Source organism: Bombus fervidus, chromosome 12, assembly GCF_041682495.2.
Source record: "Bombus fervidus isolate BK054 chromosome 12, iyBomFerv1, whole genome shotgun sequence".
In the NCBI taxonomy this organism is placed as follows: domain Eukaryota; kingdom Metazoa; phylum Arthropoda; class Insecta; order Hymenoptera; family Apidae; genus Bombus; species Bombus fervidus.
Genome location: NC_091528.1, coordinates 9185102 through 9202608, shown reverse-complemented (window position 1 = coordinate 9202608; position 17507 = coordinate 9185102). Strand labels below are relative to the sequence as shown.

Here is a 17507-nt window from a genome sequence, read left to right as displayed (position 1 = left end):
GCGGATTTGTCAATACCACCTAATGACAGCACAGTAAAACAATAATGTACAGTAAAACAATATAATTACAACGTGGAAAGAAAAGTTGACAGACTTGTTTGTATAATTTTATATTATTGGGCTGGCAACTAAGTGGTTGCGGATTTTGTCATTAGGTTGTATTGACAAATCCGCAACCACTTAGTTGCCAACCGAATATAATGTACAGTAAAACACTATAATTACAATATGGAAAGAAAAGTTGACCGACTCGTTTGTATAATTTCATATTATTGGGCTGGCAACTAAGTGATTGCGGATTTTGTCATTAGGTGGTATTGACAAATCCGCAACCACTTAGTTGCCAACCCAATATAATGTACAGTAAGACAATATAATTACAACATGGAAAGAAAAGTTGACAGACTTGTTTGTATAATTTCATATTATTGGACTGGCAACTAAGTGATTGCAGATTTTGTCATTAGGTGGTATTGACAAATCCGCAACCACTTAGTTGCCAACCGAATATAATGTACAGTAAAACACTATAATTACAATATGGAAAGAACAGTTGACAGACTCGTTTGTATAATTTCATATTATTGGACTGGCAGTTAAGTGATTGCGGATTTGTCAATACCACCTAATGACAGCACAGTAAAACAATAATGTACAGTAAAACAATATAATTACAACGTGGAAAGAAAAGTCGACAGACTTGTTTGTATAATTTTATATTATTGGGCTGGCAACTAAGTGGTTGCGGATTTTGTCATTAGGTTGTATTGACAAATCCGCAACCACTTAGTTGCCAACCGAATATAATGTACAGTAAAACACTATAATTACAATATGGAAAGAAAAGTTGACAGACTCGTTTGTATAATGTCATATTATTAGGGCTGGCAATTAAGTGATTGCGGATTTGTCAATACCGCTTAATGACAAAATCCGCAACCACTTAGTTGCCAGCTCGATAATTTCACAGAACGTGTCCCTACTTTTCGTATCTTACGACGACTGTCTTTGATTCTCTTCTTTTTCTCTGTACTTCAAGAAAACAAAGTCTTACCCATTAATCTTTATGATTAAATGATTAAACGATCTTCGCGATACGTCATTCCCATTCCCATCTAATCTATCGATCTACGGATCTTACGACGCTAGCAAAGCAACGTCTCATGAGACGCGGTGTAGTAGTACGTGGCACTTGTCGGCATGCCAGGCGCTCGACATCGAATTTTCGATAAGGAACGAGTTCTCTGGGACGGTAGTTTTTGCGACGCGGAGAAGCTAAGCGGACGACAGCCTGGTCGCTTTGACCGGTTTATCGGAATCCGGGCGACGCGTTGTCGCGGTGCATCGCCGCGGCTAGAGCCACGACACTTGTTGATTCACTGGAATACCACCGACGCGGAGCACGTGTACGCGCGTGTCGCCACCACTCCTGGCACTCGCCGCTTCCGACCGCGCCGCTGAATCACGACTTGGCGGAGCTGAGAGCCGATCGAGCGTCTCGCCGCGCTGGACCAGTTTCTATTCTACTCGATGTGGAACAATTGAAATAGTCGCGTGATCGCTACGCGTCCTCTTTCGTGCTGGTCGAGCTTCGTTACCAGCTGAGTAGAATATTTGGCACGAGGTACACTGGCTCGCGAAATTATTTCGATATTCATCACAGCGAAGCTTTATGTTCGTATCGTGCACCTGATACGAAATATTTTCGGAATTTCATTGATGTCGTATTGAGATACGATCGACTCGGTTGCATTGGTCAACTTTGAAACTGACCCGAAAATACGTGCAGCAGTTGTAAATTATTTAATGAAAGATTAATAGAGAACAGGAGTACACATGGCAGGGTGTTCTTTGTTTCTTTCTTAGAGAATTTCCTAGGAATTAATGGTTTCGTAATTATAGCTAAGCGAATTTAACAAAAGTATCGGAACACTTGTCGTAGAAAATTTGGATGTTGAAGTACGTACGTTGTACGTTGAGCTAAATATCTCGTAACTGTCTTGCATTTTCAGATTTACTTGTATATAGATTAATGTGCAATAGAATTTACGTATTTCAGTTCGTCCGTGCATAAGAAATACATATTTTATTTAAGTGCTGTTCCATTAGTTATGCCCATAAATATTTTAAATATGAATATTTAGATACGAGCATGCGCAAATATCCATAATTTCTCATGTTTTTGTCACAGTAAAAGGCAACATTAAATCTGTCAGCGTCAAATTTATGCATTTATAAACAATTTATATATATCTTTATGTACCATGCATTCTCTAATATTTCTGCTCTTCAAATTCTCCATAAATTCATGAACAGCAGCAATCCGTAATAATACCGGTAATAATGAACAAAACAAAAACGTAACCAAAGACCACATTCTACCCTCTATCCAACAGGAATTTCGTACGAGCGACAACTCGTATCGAACATCCGTTAGGAAACAACCCTCGAGAAACAACACCAAGTGTATTGCACGCACGATAATCCAAGTTCTCCGCTTGCACCACCGATGATCCACAGAAGACCGGTTCACTTTCTTGGGACACGTTTGACCGGCATTAGAAAAGGATTCGTCGTGGTTGTGGTATGAGTAACCGGTTTCCAGGTTGCCAGGATCGTGCAGCTCGGCAGCCGATTTTTCGAATTAAGCGTGCGATCTTAATGACCAGCAGCAGCCCGTCCCTGGCGCAGGCCGCTTGGACAGGTTTCGCTTGCGGGACTTAACGAGGTGTTTAGCCCTTTTGGAAGCCGATAGGCCAAACACGGGTCCGAGTGGGCCGGCCGAGTATTTACGAGGCTTTACCTCTAAACTGCGAAAGCCGATCTCGTGGAGCCATGGATCGGCCGCAACGATCGTGTCTGTTTGTCGTTCGTTAAAGAATTTCGCTGCCGTTTTTTTGCTACACCTGGACGAGATGGACTTTTAAACTGGCGATCGGCTTCGTTTTACGAGTCGTTGTACGACAGTATGCCGTTTTCAAGAGAAACGTCTCTGTTGCAAAACGAGATTGCTGATAGAGTTTGTTCCGAAAATATGAAACAGCCGAATTCATCCCTTGGCGCTCGTATTTTTTACTCTCTTTCTCTTCACGTGGATTCTTGTTTCAGCGCTGGACGACATACTATATGTGCGTTAAATTGAGAAATTAGAATGGGAGGTTCGGCATGATTTAATGAACGGTAGACGAAAGAAAGTTGACGAAGTGAGATACGTCAAAAGACGCTATACTTTCACAAAATGCATTTATATTTAACAAATGCAACGAATAAATATAGCATAAACGTATTAATTTTTCCCTACAATATTATTCGACATGACTGTGTCGTTGTTCTACTTGAAAGTTCGAGATCGAAGATAAGACATTTTTAATCTGTAACGGCATCGTTATCGCTTCTACGATAATACAGCGAAAGAAAATTTTGACAAAGTAACACGAAGCGTAAAATTGTCGTTGTTACAGAGAAACTTGCAACCTGCATAGCGAAATATCGATCGTTCGATTCCTCCAAATAGGAATGGCGATACCTGCTTTTAAATAGCAAGGTCGACACTTTCAGCGGAATTATTTCTCAGTTACATAATAACGTGTGTTTTACCTTCGTGCCGACGTATCTCACATTTTTCAGATAATATAGCAACTCGTAGTCTACATACACGTGTACTTAATGCACGCATACTGCACAAGCACAAAATACATAGAAACCAAGTTCACCTATTCTCCAAGCGAAATTATAAATAAACTTAAAAAATTCTCTTCGATGGTGTTAAACGTACACGAACAACAGCTTCATCGAGCAATTTAAATATTAAAGAATCATATTACTCAGAAATATATTACCTTTCGTATCTCTTCCACGACGAATGCCAGTCAGGGAATTAAAAGATAGACGATTTATCACTGTATCGTACAATAGTGTTCTATAAATATGGAAATACACATGTCACAGGTATCGTACGTGTTCTGAGCACCAAGAGGAGCAACCAAAGATAAAGAAACACTGTCTCAGCTCCTATCTTGCACTCTATTATCTATGACACGCGCGTGTTCGATACAATTGTACCGGTGCCGTCGCAATATATTTTCGCGTTCGTTTTGGCATTGTGCCGGACTTCTCGGTTACGCTGAAATAATTTCGTCAACTGCGTACTGATGTGTCATCTACTTATTATTAATGCGCCCGCATCAATGGCCCACTCGATCATCGTTGCAAATTTAATTTTAAAATCTTTTTCTATTCGTCGATTGCGCGCACCTACTTGCTACGTTCTTATTAATCGAGGGTCGATGATTCATTTTGCTTTTTATAAATAAAACATCGATGCCTCTAACGGCTCTTCTAAACTCGCGCAACGTCTGGTATTTTGTTGATCGCGGTGTTGATATGCTAATGTTAGAGCGCCGGTGGTATGTAATTTGTCTATCGTTTCCTGAAAAATATTTTTCCCCCAAAGTAATTCGACGAAGTGTAATTGAAAGTGAGATTGAAAGTGCGTCGATTTTTAGGGAACGAGAGTATCGGAGTACTTTACGACTTGGATTCTCGATTATCGACTGACTAATCGTCTTTGCGTGAATTTAAATCTGAAAATAGAAACGTAGGACTGCGAGGTGAATCACGCGATGAAATTTATCAAAACGACGGCTTTCTTCGAATCGTGCTTCGTGATTCTTATAATCGAACCAGTTTAAGATCGATTTTATTTTAACGTTTTACGGACGACTACGATATTTCAATCTTGCGCTTGCTTAATGTTTCACTGGTTCCAAGAAGATGATACATCGATAACGAGGAGAAATATCTTTACAGAGAATGAAGAAGAATCGAATATATGTTTAGAAGGAAACTTCGATTGCCTACCTGCCATAAGCTGCTACGAGGATTAAAATCTTTAAAAGATTCGATATATTGCGTAACAAACGTTAACAGAGTATAAATTAACAAAAGATCGATGAATTAATGCTGAAAAATGTCTACAAAAAAGAACGTAATCGTTAATCACACACGTACAAACGATGTAACGTTAATATTAAAACGAAGACAGAAAACTAACAGAAATCTTTAATTGCTCAATAAATCAAAGTCTGCATAAGTTAACGCTTCTAAACAACAGCGTCTATAATATAAAACTCGTTTCAAAGAAACTAAAATGTAAGTACATTTGCGACTAATTTCTTCGTGGTGAAGAAACGGCTTTGGTTTGCACTGACACATCAATAAAACTAGAATGTAAGATATATGAAAAGGTATATAAATTATAAAAAAGACGAAGAATAAGACGATAAGTTTTCTATTTTTCATAAGGAAGCAGTTCTAAAATTTAGTATATCGATCGATGATCAAAATTGTCCATTTGTTTAACACGAAAACCGAAAAGTTTCTCCATTCATTTTTCAATCGTCGTGATACTAAAATATCGAAGATATTAAAATATAGTTTGTTCAACCAGTTGCATCTTGCATTAATACAAAGCATAACTATAAAACCACATCGTTTAACTATAACTCTTGGAGGCTAACAGGTTCTCTCCACGTTTAGCCATTTGAATAAAAATATTCTTTACTTATCCATTAAAGGCCCATTTCAAGCCTGCAATCATCGCGATGCTATATATCGGGTGAATTTTTTCGAATATAGCGGGCGTTAACAGGTTAATCATAAAGCAGCATTAAAATCGAAGAAACCGATAGAAAGACACTTGTCGTTTAATACGATCTTTAAACAATATTAATAAAATTCCCAGGACAGCGGGATCGTAAATTCGTAAAAATTTCTGCGAAAAATTACGAACCGCTCGTTTGTTTCACTCCAATAATTTTAGTATCAAAAATAAAGTTTACATTCGCTTCCTTTCCTTGAAAACCGGGAAGGATCTTACAATAAAACTGCGCAGATACATCAATTTGCAGTTAAACGCGGTATCGCGAAACAGGTGCACGCGTCGTCATTAATTTCATCGTGACAGAACGATCCCGGTCGAAGAGATCTCCACTGAAAGGGTTTTAAACGTTCGGATCGCGATGAAACGCGATTCTTTTTCCAGGTCGACTGATATAATGCTGCCGACGCGACGTCGAAAACGAGGCATTACCATGAGTGCGTAGCAGCAGAGAGACCGGTAGGATAATTACACTGATTGGTCGTCCGAGCCGGATGCGGTGGCTGGTCGCGCGCGCGCGCGCGTCCACGCGACCGTGTGCCTGTTAAGCTGAACAAAACGAGCGTTATCCGCGATGGCACGCCGGTATCATCGAGACACACTGGCTTGCGTTATTATTAATCGTATTAACGACCCTGCAGTGATGTGATACTATCCTAACGGCCGATCGGATTCAAACCTCTTCTTCGTTAGGCGCTTTTATTCTTCCCTTCTTTCCACGAGCTATTTTAATTTAGATCTTTCGAATGATCGACTCGTTTCCCTTTTATTTTACGCCAATATTGCTTTTCGAAATTACGTCGCCAGAAGCTATATACGTAGAGAATAAATGCTCGGGCAATAGGTTGGAATATTAAAAATTGACGAATAGGTGAATTATATAATAATATCGTGTGAGACGGTTGCTACAATGTTAATGTCGTCTTTTAACGGGATACGCCAATTTAGACGTTTCGAAGGATTCGTTTCTCTTCTATTTTCCAGGAGTATAGTTTTCCGAAATTAGGAAGAACTTTTTCGAAATATTAAAAATTAATCAATTTGTACATTGTTTAATCCTCTACTTTGTAATATCGTATATGTATTTCGTTTGTTAATCTTGTTTTTCGAAGGGATCTTTTAATTTGGATCTTTTAAAAGATTGTTGGCTGCTCTCCTTCTCACCTTCTATTTCAAATACAATAAGTACAATAAAGGAATTTTTCTAAAGTCGTAAAATTTATCTGATGTGATAGATATATCCTTTAAGTAAGGATAAGACTCTTACGTGACTAGTAAATCCAAATCCCCTTAGTCTGGCGTATTATGTGTATATAACAAATAGGCTTAAATTCTTTTAGTATAAGCATTAAGTATTTTAAATATTTGTGTTTAAGTATTGCGTGCATATAGCTGAAAATACGTATTGTCATATTTCAGTAGACAATTTTAACGTATGTTAAATTCCATTCGAATGGTCGGGCAATAAAACGTTTAACACTCGATCATTCAAAACAGTTACTTTGCCTGCCAATAAATAAATACTGTAGAATTCATTTGTTTAAACCGTTGGTATATTTGCCTTTCATAAGGTGTACAAAGACTCTCATAAATAACCATAGAACAGTTAAATATCCCTTAAGCTTCGAAAACTATAACAATAACTCGAACCTTTCTCCGAATACTCGAAGGTACCCAAAAATATTCAAAAATGGTATACGAAGAAACGCAAGATGCGTGACTAACTGCGTCGACAAAAAGAGACAAAGAATAAAGAAAGAAGAAGAAAAAAAACGAACACGATAGAAAGAGAGTGCGGGCGAGGAGCCTAAGTAAGTGAGTTACCTGAAAGGGGCAATCAATATCGTCCAACGAAGCCAGTGCACGTACGAGGAGGCATCGAACGCCGGAACAGCATGTTTACCGAAAAAGCAGCAGAGCGTCTTCGATCCGCTCGGCTCTCCCTCTTCTGGTCTAACGTTCGGTGTTACTATATACCGAGACAATCAGGCCGGGACACGATATCACGGCAGAGAAGGTGGAAGAAGAAGAGTAGTCAGCGACCCGGCGCACCACCATCGGCAGCAGTTCAGCGACGCTAATTCGGAACGTGCTGGTATACGAAACGGTTCCGCACTGTTCCTCGTCTCCCTCTTCTTCATTCTCGCACCGAAAGCGCTTGTAGATCGTTCGTTCTCGCTTCAAATCGCGCGTCGTTCGACTCGCCCATCCTCGTCGAATGGCGAACCCCCGACGCAAGGTTCACGATTCCTTCTCTCTCTCTCTCTCTCTCTCTCTCTCTTCCTTTCTTTCTCTTCTTCTTTCACCGCAGAATGGGTAGCCGCCTCGCCTCCGAAATTCCTCGCTTGTACACTCTTGGCTCGTGCTACGAGAAACGTGGGAAGATTCTCAGGCCTGAGGAAGCCCTGAACGTCCCCACCACGTGCAAGGAACACGCGTTCGCAACCGTCTGCGTGGCCTTTGTGCATGCGCACACTATCACGAGTGTACGTTACGTGTATACGTATGCTGATACGCTGGCCAAATACACATACACGCGAATGCTCTTTATGTGGGAACACAGAGAGAGGAGTCTCGTATCTTTCTTGCACTTGGATGGTCGCATTGTGCACCGAACCGTGAGTCCTCTTTGTAAGAGAAGAGGAGCCAACCTGGCCCGGTAATGTAACCTTAGCGTGGCCCCATTGCCGCTTGTTGTGCACATAATACGAGGCTATTGTACCGAGCACGGGCCATATTGTTGCCCACATCTCGGTCGGCACCCTGCCCAACACACCGACCGACGATCCCCTTTCCTTATTTTCTTCCTTGCTTCGCTCGCTACTTTTTTTTTTTCGTTGTATTCTTTTTGCTTTCTTCCTCCTTATGATTCCCCTTTATAGGGCAGATTCTCCAGACTGACATCGCGCTGGATCCTTCGTAATCCGAATCTATGCGAACGACGAGGCGGAAGGTGTAGAAGGGTAGAGTTCCTTCGGAGTGACTCTCGAGTGGTTGCGTTTGATATATGGTGTTTTGAAGATGCTTAATTTCTCCTGGTCTTGGAAGATTGATTTGGTGCTACGAATAGACGGTGTTGCTCGTAAGATTGCGTTTGGATGAGCCGTGGTATGGTAACCGGTAATTGTGTGTAAATCTGTTTGTGGGAAGCGAGCAAAGGTTAAAAGGGTTAAAGGGACGCTTGGGTGGTTGCGTCTGGGAAACAGCGTCTCGAAGATTAATCGATTAATTTCTTTTGTTCTTGGTTTGTGTCGTGAATAGGTGACGCTGTTAACGCGATAAGTAGTGGTATGATACTTGGTAATTAGTGTGCCATTTTTCATGAAAGCGTCTGGCTATTAACGTACTAACGTATCGATAGTAAATTCTTTAGCGAGAATTATACTCATCGTAGTTACGTGAGCAATAATACGTAGAATGTTTATTAACAATTACTCGTAATTGTGAAATTCTGTAGAATCGTTTTATCACTTGACGACTACCTTATCCCGAGACTGAATTATAAACCACAAAAATGTTAATAGTTAAACAGGCGATATTAATACAAGCGGTGATATTTAAATAGCAAACATAGTAGAATACATGTACGTTAGACGATGTATATGTAAATATTCTCACGGTTGAAAATGCTCTTTTGTAAACGTTCTCTAGGCTATCAGAATTTTCCAGGGAGTCGCTCGACTTCTGTTCGTGCGTGCTCCTAACATCTTCCCACCGAATTCGCGACGCGTGTCTGTGACGCTGTGTGCTATCCTACTGTCGAAAATCTCGACGTTAATACGCGTACCTTGCTCGAGATGCGTCGTATTTAGTAACTGCGTGTTATTTGCATCTCAGTTTTCTAATTCTCCATTCACACGTTTCTACACCGCTTTTGATAGCTTCGTTGAATTAAAACGTATTCATCTAATCGTCTATTAAGCATCGTTATAATTAAATTTAGTATGTCGTCGAGGCCTCTGCGTACCTTTTATTACACATTTTATTACACATTTTTATAACAAAAGTTTATATACAAATTTAATTAGTTTCATTCAAATAGTTTATTTAAAGTTATTTCTGTTATTCGTTTATTTCAATAAATAATTGGTTCTAATTATTGCAAATTGCTGATTTATCTTTTTAGTCTTTTTTTCTTTGTAGAATATTAGCTGATCGCGTGGTTTCCTTCGAGAGAATCAGAATCGACGATCCATTCGTTGACTAATCATGCAAATGTGTTGGTGTTTGCTTGATTCTAACAAAGGCAGATGTGTTGCAACGTGTATATTCTCTTTTTATTGAAACAATGGCATATCTGATAAATAATTCACAATATTTGTCACGTAACACATAGCATTCGCATTTGCATCGTTCGCGTTCGTTTAATTAAATTTCATTCGATTTAATCTCGCTTCGTTTCATTTAATCAAACTATTGTTCTAATCCTGTCGGCATTCGGTACACGTATATTAGATCAAGTCTCCCCGTTAACGATTCAGAGAAGTTTCGGTCGACGTGCACTTTTTGCAGCGGAGAATTCGTTCGCTAAAAGTGCAGAGCTTGCTGTGAACGCCTATAGGCGTCACGGTAAATGGGTCACTCGGGCTATGCTTGGATGGAAGCGTGCGATTGTTATCGACTAGCTGAACGTCGAAAGGGTTAGGTCGAACGATACAGTGGGTTAACTGGATTCGTTACGGTCGCTTTAGATTTTTCACGGTTCATTGCGAATGTCAACTTTGGTCGTGTCAACGTGATACAACACGGGAAAGCGTAATCCTCGAAATTGCAATTATTCAACGGCGTGTCGGATTTATTTTACAATATTTTGCAAACAGCCGAAACGAAATGATTTTATTTTATAGAATAAGACCTATTATCTGCCATTATCTGAGATCAAAAGAATAATTTTAATTTTTAAAAAGAAGAAGAACGATTTTCAATGAATTTTGAGCAACAATTTTTTAGACGTATAAATTAATTTTCTTCGTCAACGTAAACTTCGATTGCAAAAATAATATTTGTCCGATGCTTCTGAGAGTGCGTGCTCATTGCTAACATGGCGCGTATAATAAATTACATTTTTATAAGTTCGCAAATAATTTTTTACTTTTCCTGGAAAACGTGTTTGAGCCGTGTACACCACTTTTGAAACGCTTCTGCGATATTTCATCCATTTTTATCACTTTTCCATTTAATAAGCAACTCTTATATGCACAAACGTATCTGGTCAACCAAAGTAATCTTGAAAACCTCGTGATTTTCTCAGATGAGTTGAGTCGTTAAAAAGTTACATAAATTAGTCTGTCCGATATTGCAGCGAAGAACTGGTGGTAATTATGAACGGATTAAACCATGACGACACAGGAACATTCAGAAACGTTTCATTACACCGGTCGTTTACAAACTAGCAGACAAATATTTATGCGTCCGGATTTAATCCGTTGCCTTCGAACTTGTCACGAGATTTGTAGGAAACAGCTTGCGCTGGAACCTTGACGGATAAATCGGGAAAATCTGGTTATTTCGGAAAAAATATAAAGATAAAGGTATACTGTTTATTGTGGTATGCGGGTACTAATACGATTCCTGCATAGTAATTACTTTTACGTTCAGACAGACTCACGTCGAGTTCTCACTTTTACGAATCCTGTTATGAATTTCGATAGCTTTTTCATTGGAAGAGTATATTTTGTGTAAAATTTCATAATATACATATGTTTCCATTACACGTACAATCTTGTTTAAATATTGTAAATTAAATAGTAATAAGTAGAATAACAGAAATATATAGAATAAGAAATAATTTCAAATTTAATAGTAGAGTTCTTGTAAATAATTTGCAAGAAAATAAATTCAAAGGAAATACGCCTGACGTGCATAATATTCAAAAACGTACATATAAAACATGTAAAATAAAATAATTCTTATCAGACTGTGGATTTTATGCAAATTCACATATTTGTACGTATAATTAAAACAGTAAATTTTCGGTAGGAAATTCTTCTACCTACCACGCACTATAGATAGAGCTATACTTTAGGTATCGTACACGTCTCTTCAAGTTGCGTGTAATCCGTGCAATGGTACACTTCTCTACAATTTCCTACAAACGCAAAAACTTGGTAGTCTAATTGTTATAGCATTTAAGAGACGAAACAAAGCACTGTTCAAACTTCATTGTACCTCCGCTCATAAAAATATTTTTGCGTAAACATTGACCGTGTCCGGTCATAAGAAATGCGAAACTTCGTCAAGGCGATTGCGGATATTCGATAATTTCGTCTATGAAGTAATTAAATTACGACAGCGATAACACCGCAAAGAAACACGTGCACGATTGCACGAGTCATGAAACGATCGTTTTCGTGAGCATCTTCGGATACTCTACTTTTTTCTCCTCTTCGTCTGTCCGTTTTTTCCATCGACTTCATTACCGTATTGGATTAATGACCGGGAAGATGGCCAGCATCGATGTTTCCGACTCGTTTGCGCGGTGAATAATCGGGCATTAAGTCGAACGGATTCTCTTCCTACTCATCAAGGGCCACGGAGGCGGTCTTTTAATCGACTTGGCGTTAACGCCACGATCGCGTAGCAAACACCTGTGAAAGCAAAAAGAGCCGATGCTGTTACTTCTTCACGCCGTTAATGGATGTTTATTTTCAGGACGCGATACCTTTCGGTTCGAATGAGAGCGGCTTCGTGAGTCGAGGATTATTCGGTTCACGTCCGTCATCCCCGATATGGATAAATGTTAATTCGTACGTGCAAGTCCGTGGAAAGGATCAGATGGTGAGATCTCTCGCCGTGAGTATCTAAATCACCGATGACGCAAGCGATCGCCGTTGAATCGCTTTGACGAAGGCTCAAGGGTTTAGTCTTTGAAGAATTTTTAAAGCTCGTGTCAGTGGATTACGCGTGTCGTGTAACATAGTTACGCTGCACTGATGTAGATAATTATGAACTCGATCCTATTTTTAGATTTGTCAAAGAAACGTTGAAACAGTCTTTGGAACAATATAATTACAACGTGGAAAGAACAGTTGTCAGACTCGTTTCTATAATTTCATATTATTGGGCTGGCAATTAAGTGATTGCGGATTTGTCAATACCACCTAATGACAGTACAGTAAAACAATATAATTCCAACGTGGAAAGAACAGTTGACAGACTCGTTTGTATAATTTCATATTATTGGACTGGCAACTAAGTGGTTGCGGATTTTGTCATTAGGTAGTATTGACAAATCCGCAACCACTTAGTTGCCAACCCAATATAATGTACAGTAAAACAATATAATTCCAACGTGGAAAGAACAGTTGACAGACTCGTTTGTATAATTTCATATTATTGGGCTGGCAATTAAGTGATTGCGGATTTGTCAATATCACCTAATGACAAAATCCGCAACCACTTAGTTGCCATCCCAATATAATGTACAGTAAAACAATATAATTCCAACGTGGAAAGAACAGTTGACAGACTCGTTTGTATAATTTCATATTATTGGACTGGCAACTAAGTGGTTGCGGATTTTGTCATTAGATAGTATTGACAAATCCGCAATCACTTAGTTGCCAGCCCAATATAATATACAGTAAGACAATATAATTAGAACATGGAAAGAACAGTTGACAGACTCGTTTGTATAATTTCATATTATTGGGCTGGCAATTAAGTGATTGCGGATTTGTCAATACCACCTAATGACAGTACAGTAAAACAATATAATTCCAACGTGTAAAGAACAGTTGACAGACTCGTTTGTATAATTTCATATTATTGGACTGGCAACTAAGTGGTTGCGGATTTTGTCATTAGGTAGTATTGACAAATCCGCAACCACTTAGTTGCCAACCCAATATAATGTACAGTAAAACAATATAATTCCAACGTGGAAAGAACAGTTGACAGACTCGTTTGTATAATTTCATATTATTGGACTGGCAACTAAGTGGTTGCGGATTTTGTCATTAGATAGTATTGACAAATCCGCAATCACTTAGTTGCCAGCCCAATATAATATACAGTAAGACAATATAATTAGAACATGGAAAGAACAGTTGACAGACTTGTTTGTATAATTTCATATTATTGGGCTGGCAATTAAGTGATTGCGGAATTGTCAATACCACCTAATGACAATACAGTAAAACAATATAATTTCAATGTGGAAAGAACAGTTGACAGACTCGTTTGTATAATTTCATATTATTGGACTGGCAATTAAGTGGTTGCGGATTTGTCAATACCACCTAATGACAAAATCCGCAACCACTTAGTTGCCAACCCAATATAATGTACAGTGAAACTGAAGCACAAAAATTGTCTTCTTTTGAAGTTTGTGGGAAATGTAATTTTCTCTTGTTTCTCTTGTATTTTCGGCTGCCAGGAGATATAAACTCGATGTTAACTTTGTTACGCTTTCGTTCATTGTTTAATGAATTTGCCTTTATTTTTGATTGCTATGTTTTGATTGAATCTGTTAGGCACACTATCCGCTAACTTATTTAGAGTTTCGTTCTGAACATCCGCGTGTTTTAGTCCGTTTTTAAATTCTACGATATTTCCTATAGGTGGCTTTCTCTGGTCGTAAAATCATCTCGCTGGAATTCCCCACGGGTTGTCGATGGCGTTCCGATTAAGACACGATGCTGACCATGTTAAATAATTTCATTGAGAAAAAACGTGAAATCACTTTTTTTTTTTACAACGGCGGCCGTATGAATAGCAGCATTGTCTTGTTAAAAAGTTGTCGTTTTGTCTGCCGTTTCAGTGATGAAAGGCAATAATTTGCCATGTCACGTGTCCTGGTATCTTGTAGCGTTCAATTCACCCTTTGCAAAAATAATTGCACTGCAGGCATGATCAATGCTCTCTTGGAAATATCGATGAAATAATGCAGCAAATGTGTTTGATTGTATAATTATACACAACGCTAAATAGCTTAATATGGCAAGGAAACTTGTCCACCATATTAACTCTTAATTGGATTTCTAACTCTCGATTGATGTCATTGGGTCACTAATGTTTGTAATATTTTAGAATTTTATCATTTGTGATGATAATACGCCGGAAAATTGTATACGCAACATGTATCGAAGACACAAACATGTTATATAATGAGACACATGTGTGATGCTTTGCTATCGTTAAGGCACTTCAGTGTAGACTTGATTTATTTGTACGATCAGAAAATGATAAACTATACATGTCACATATGCGACACTGGATTCTTACGAACAACACTATGGCGCGTCAGACGTGCGTGAAAAAAGATCTTGCTACACACTGAAACGATAATACCAATAATTAACATTCTTCCAATAAAAAGTCTACAAAGGACGTTGAATCGGTAGATGGAAATTATTGGAAATTAAAGAAGCTTCTTTAGAATCCGATCTTAATCGGAGTTAAATTCAAGGAAGAAGAATAAATAACATAAAAAGGATATGAAAAATTAAAAGATTGACCTTTTCTTTTTTATCTTCAACAGTGAAGCTTCGTAAACGGAGAAACAGACGAAGTGTAAAGAATGTCCTCCTTTCTTTTTTCAATTTCAATCGTAAAATTTCCAAAGAATTACATTTCCTTTTTAATTTTAATCGCGAAATTTCCAAAGAATAACGTTACTTGCGCTTAAAAGCTGAAATGCCCCGGAACGACCGGTCCGCGATTCCTTTGAAGTCGTCCGCAATCGGACACAACAAGCAGATTTTTCATTCGTAGAACCGGTCGACTTCCGTGGCACGATGGCTGTCAGACTGTGCCTCGATTTAATTATCAGAAGCTGGCCGATTTCCACGTCGTCAAAAATCACTTGTTCGATGCCAGACCTCGATGCTTATAGTGACTTTCACCTGAGTCTCAGATTGAGTGGTAAGACTGTCTTGAACGCTTACGCAACGACGCGTGCAAGGGAACACGCGGCTGGGACATAGTCGCACGAGACCAATTAATCACGAGACGAAAAGAGAGCGAAGGAACCTCCTTTTAAATCGTCGTAACACGCGCGCGATCTGCCAACGGCAATCTGTCGCGGTTACGTAAAATTTACGCGCATGCTGAAGCTTGCATCAACTCGTGTAGCGGGTGGAATTCCTGCTTTTTGCTAATTCACGCCGACTCTTTTATCAAAGCTCGAAGAATCCTTTAGAATCTGTTGGAAATTCATTTTTCTACATTTAATCCTCTCACAAGTCATATCGATCGCAGCTTCCGTGTGATCGCTTTTTAAAAAATTACTATGATTAGTATTGCACGTCTTACGAAAAAGAGTCTCGTTCCCGTAAACGAATTTATCACCAGAAGATAGAACAAGTAGCTGCAAGTGACAAGGAAAATTTGTAAAGATGATGTCTGTAACGATCATTTGTCTACGTATTTTAATTTATGCAGTTGATTTATGTTGTGACTGCTGGGCTAATCGTTTATTGGGTTGACAACTAAGTGGTTGCGGATTTTGTCAATACCACCTAATGACAAAATACGCAATCACATAGTTGCCAACATAATATTCCCAATTGTTTCTTGACTGATCGAGTTAGCTCACCAAGCGAGCAGTTTACGCACATTGGTACATTTTGTATATCCATCTTATTGATATCTTGACAAAGTTATAGATATCGAGTTATTAAGAAAAAATTTATCAAAATATCGTCGCCCCTAATAGATGCACCTTGGTACGTCACCAACGAAACGATACATCACGACCTCGAGATACCCACAGTCAAAGAAGAATTATCCAAATTCAGCAATAGATACAGCACAAGATTTAACAACCACCAAAATCCTCTAATTACTCAACTACTCGACACGTCGGAACAGATCCGCAGGCTAAAAACACATTACACTTTAGACCTAAGCAATAGATTCAAATAGAATCAAACATACTATAAACACTTATTAATCATGTCATAGTACCACGTCAGATAAATTTGCTTAAAATTCTCTAACGAGAATTTATTGTGAAATAAAGGCAAATAAATAAAGAAATATCGTCGCTATAGCAGCACATACTTCTAAACTTCAACAGTAAAAGAATAAGAGTTCACAGCCTTTAGGTAGCTCGACACGTTTCAGAAACCAACGGAGCGACACTTTTCTGTCACAGTCCGCAAGATCAACTGCATGAAAGAAAACTCGGACAATAGCGAAAGATCTGTAAGAAGAATCTGTAAGATTCGTGCGAGAGGATCGGTTTGGAAATGGGACGAAACCGTCGTCCATTCAATCGGAATTTAACAGTCCGCAAAGGACGGAACACGCGAAAGAACGAGCAGCGGGTATCACGCGAGGCCCTTCGCTTCGATAAACATCGAAATGACCGCGTGACCTGTTTAGCTCGACTCAATTATGCGCCCCGTGGCCCAGCTACGGGGATTACACCTGCTCTCTGCCAGGATGTCTCGGCGACAGGGTGGCAGAACGAATCGCCGAACGACTTATCGAATCATCGCGGCCGACCAACGGCGAAAAATTATCAGAAAAAAAGGGAAGTAAAAAGAAAAAGACGAGAAAGAGAGAAGGGGAAGAAAAGAGTAAAAAATGAAATGGAGAGAAAGAGGAGAGGAGAGGAACAGATGGGGAAGAGAAAATGGCAAGTAAAGAGAAAAAATGGAAAAGAAAGGGAAGAAGAAAAAAATGTGAAAGAGAAAGACAGAGACAAAGAGAGAGAGAGGGCTCCGCGGAGGGCTGCAATTTTCGCGGTTCACATTTTTCTCCATCACCGGCGCCCGCGTACCGTTATATTCGCGGTAATCGCGTCTCATCGTTCCCTCGGTCCGGTTCCTCCTCTTCGGGCCACCTGCTTCACGTATACACCGTACGACTCGAATTAACGTCGATGTTGACTGAAAGGTTA

The 17507-nt window shown here is 39.2% G+C and overlaps 1 protein-coding gene across 9 annotated transcripts in view; it reads right to left on the bottom strand.

Moving 5' to 3' along the window:
* LOC139993281 (tubulin monoglutamylase TTLL4) overlaps positions 1 to 17507 on the bottom strand; it is a 263202-nt gene that overhangs the window by 14168 nt on the left and 231527 nt on the right. Inside the window, exon 1 of one of the 9 annotated variants that reach the window (XM_072014861.1) lies at positions 7484 to 7924. The exons of 7 other annotated variants lie outside the window; for them this stretch is intronic. The gene's annotated coding sequence lies outside the window, so the exon portion shown is untranslated. Of the gene's footprint in view, positions 1 to 3839; positions 4006 to 7483; positions 7925 to 17507 lie in introns of those variants that run through there. One more of the 9 variants, XM_072014862.1, reaches the window with a different exon arrangement.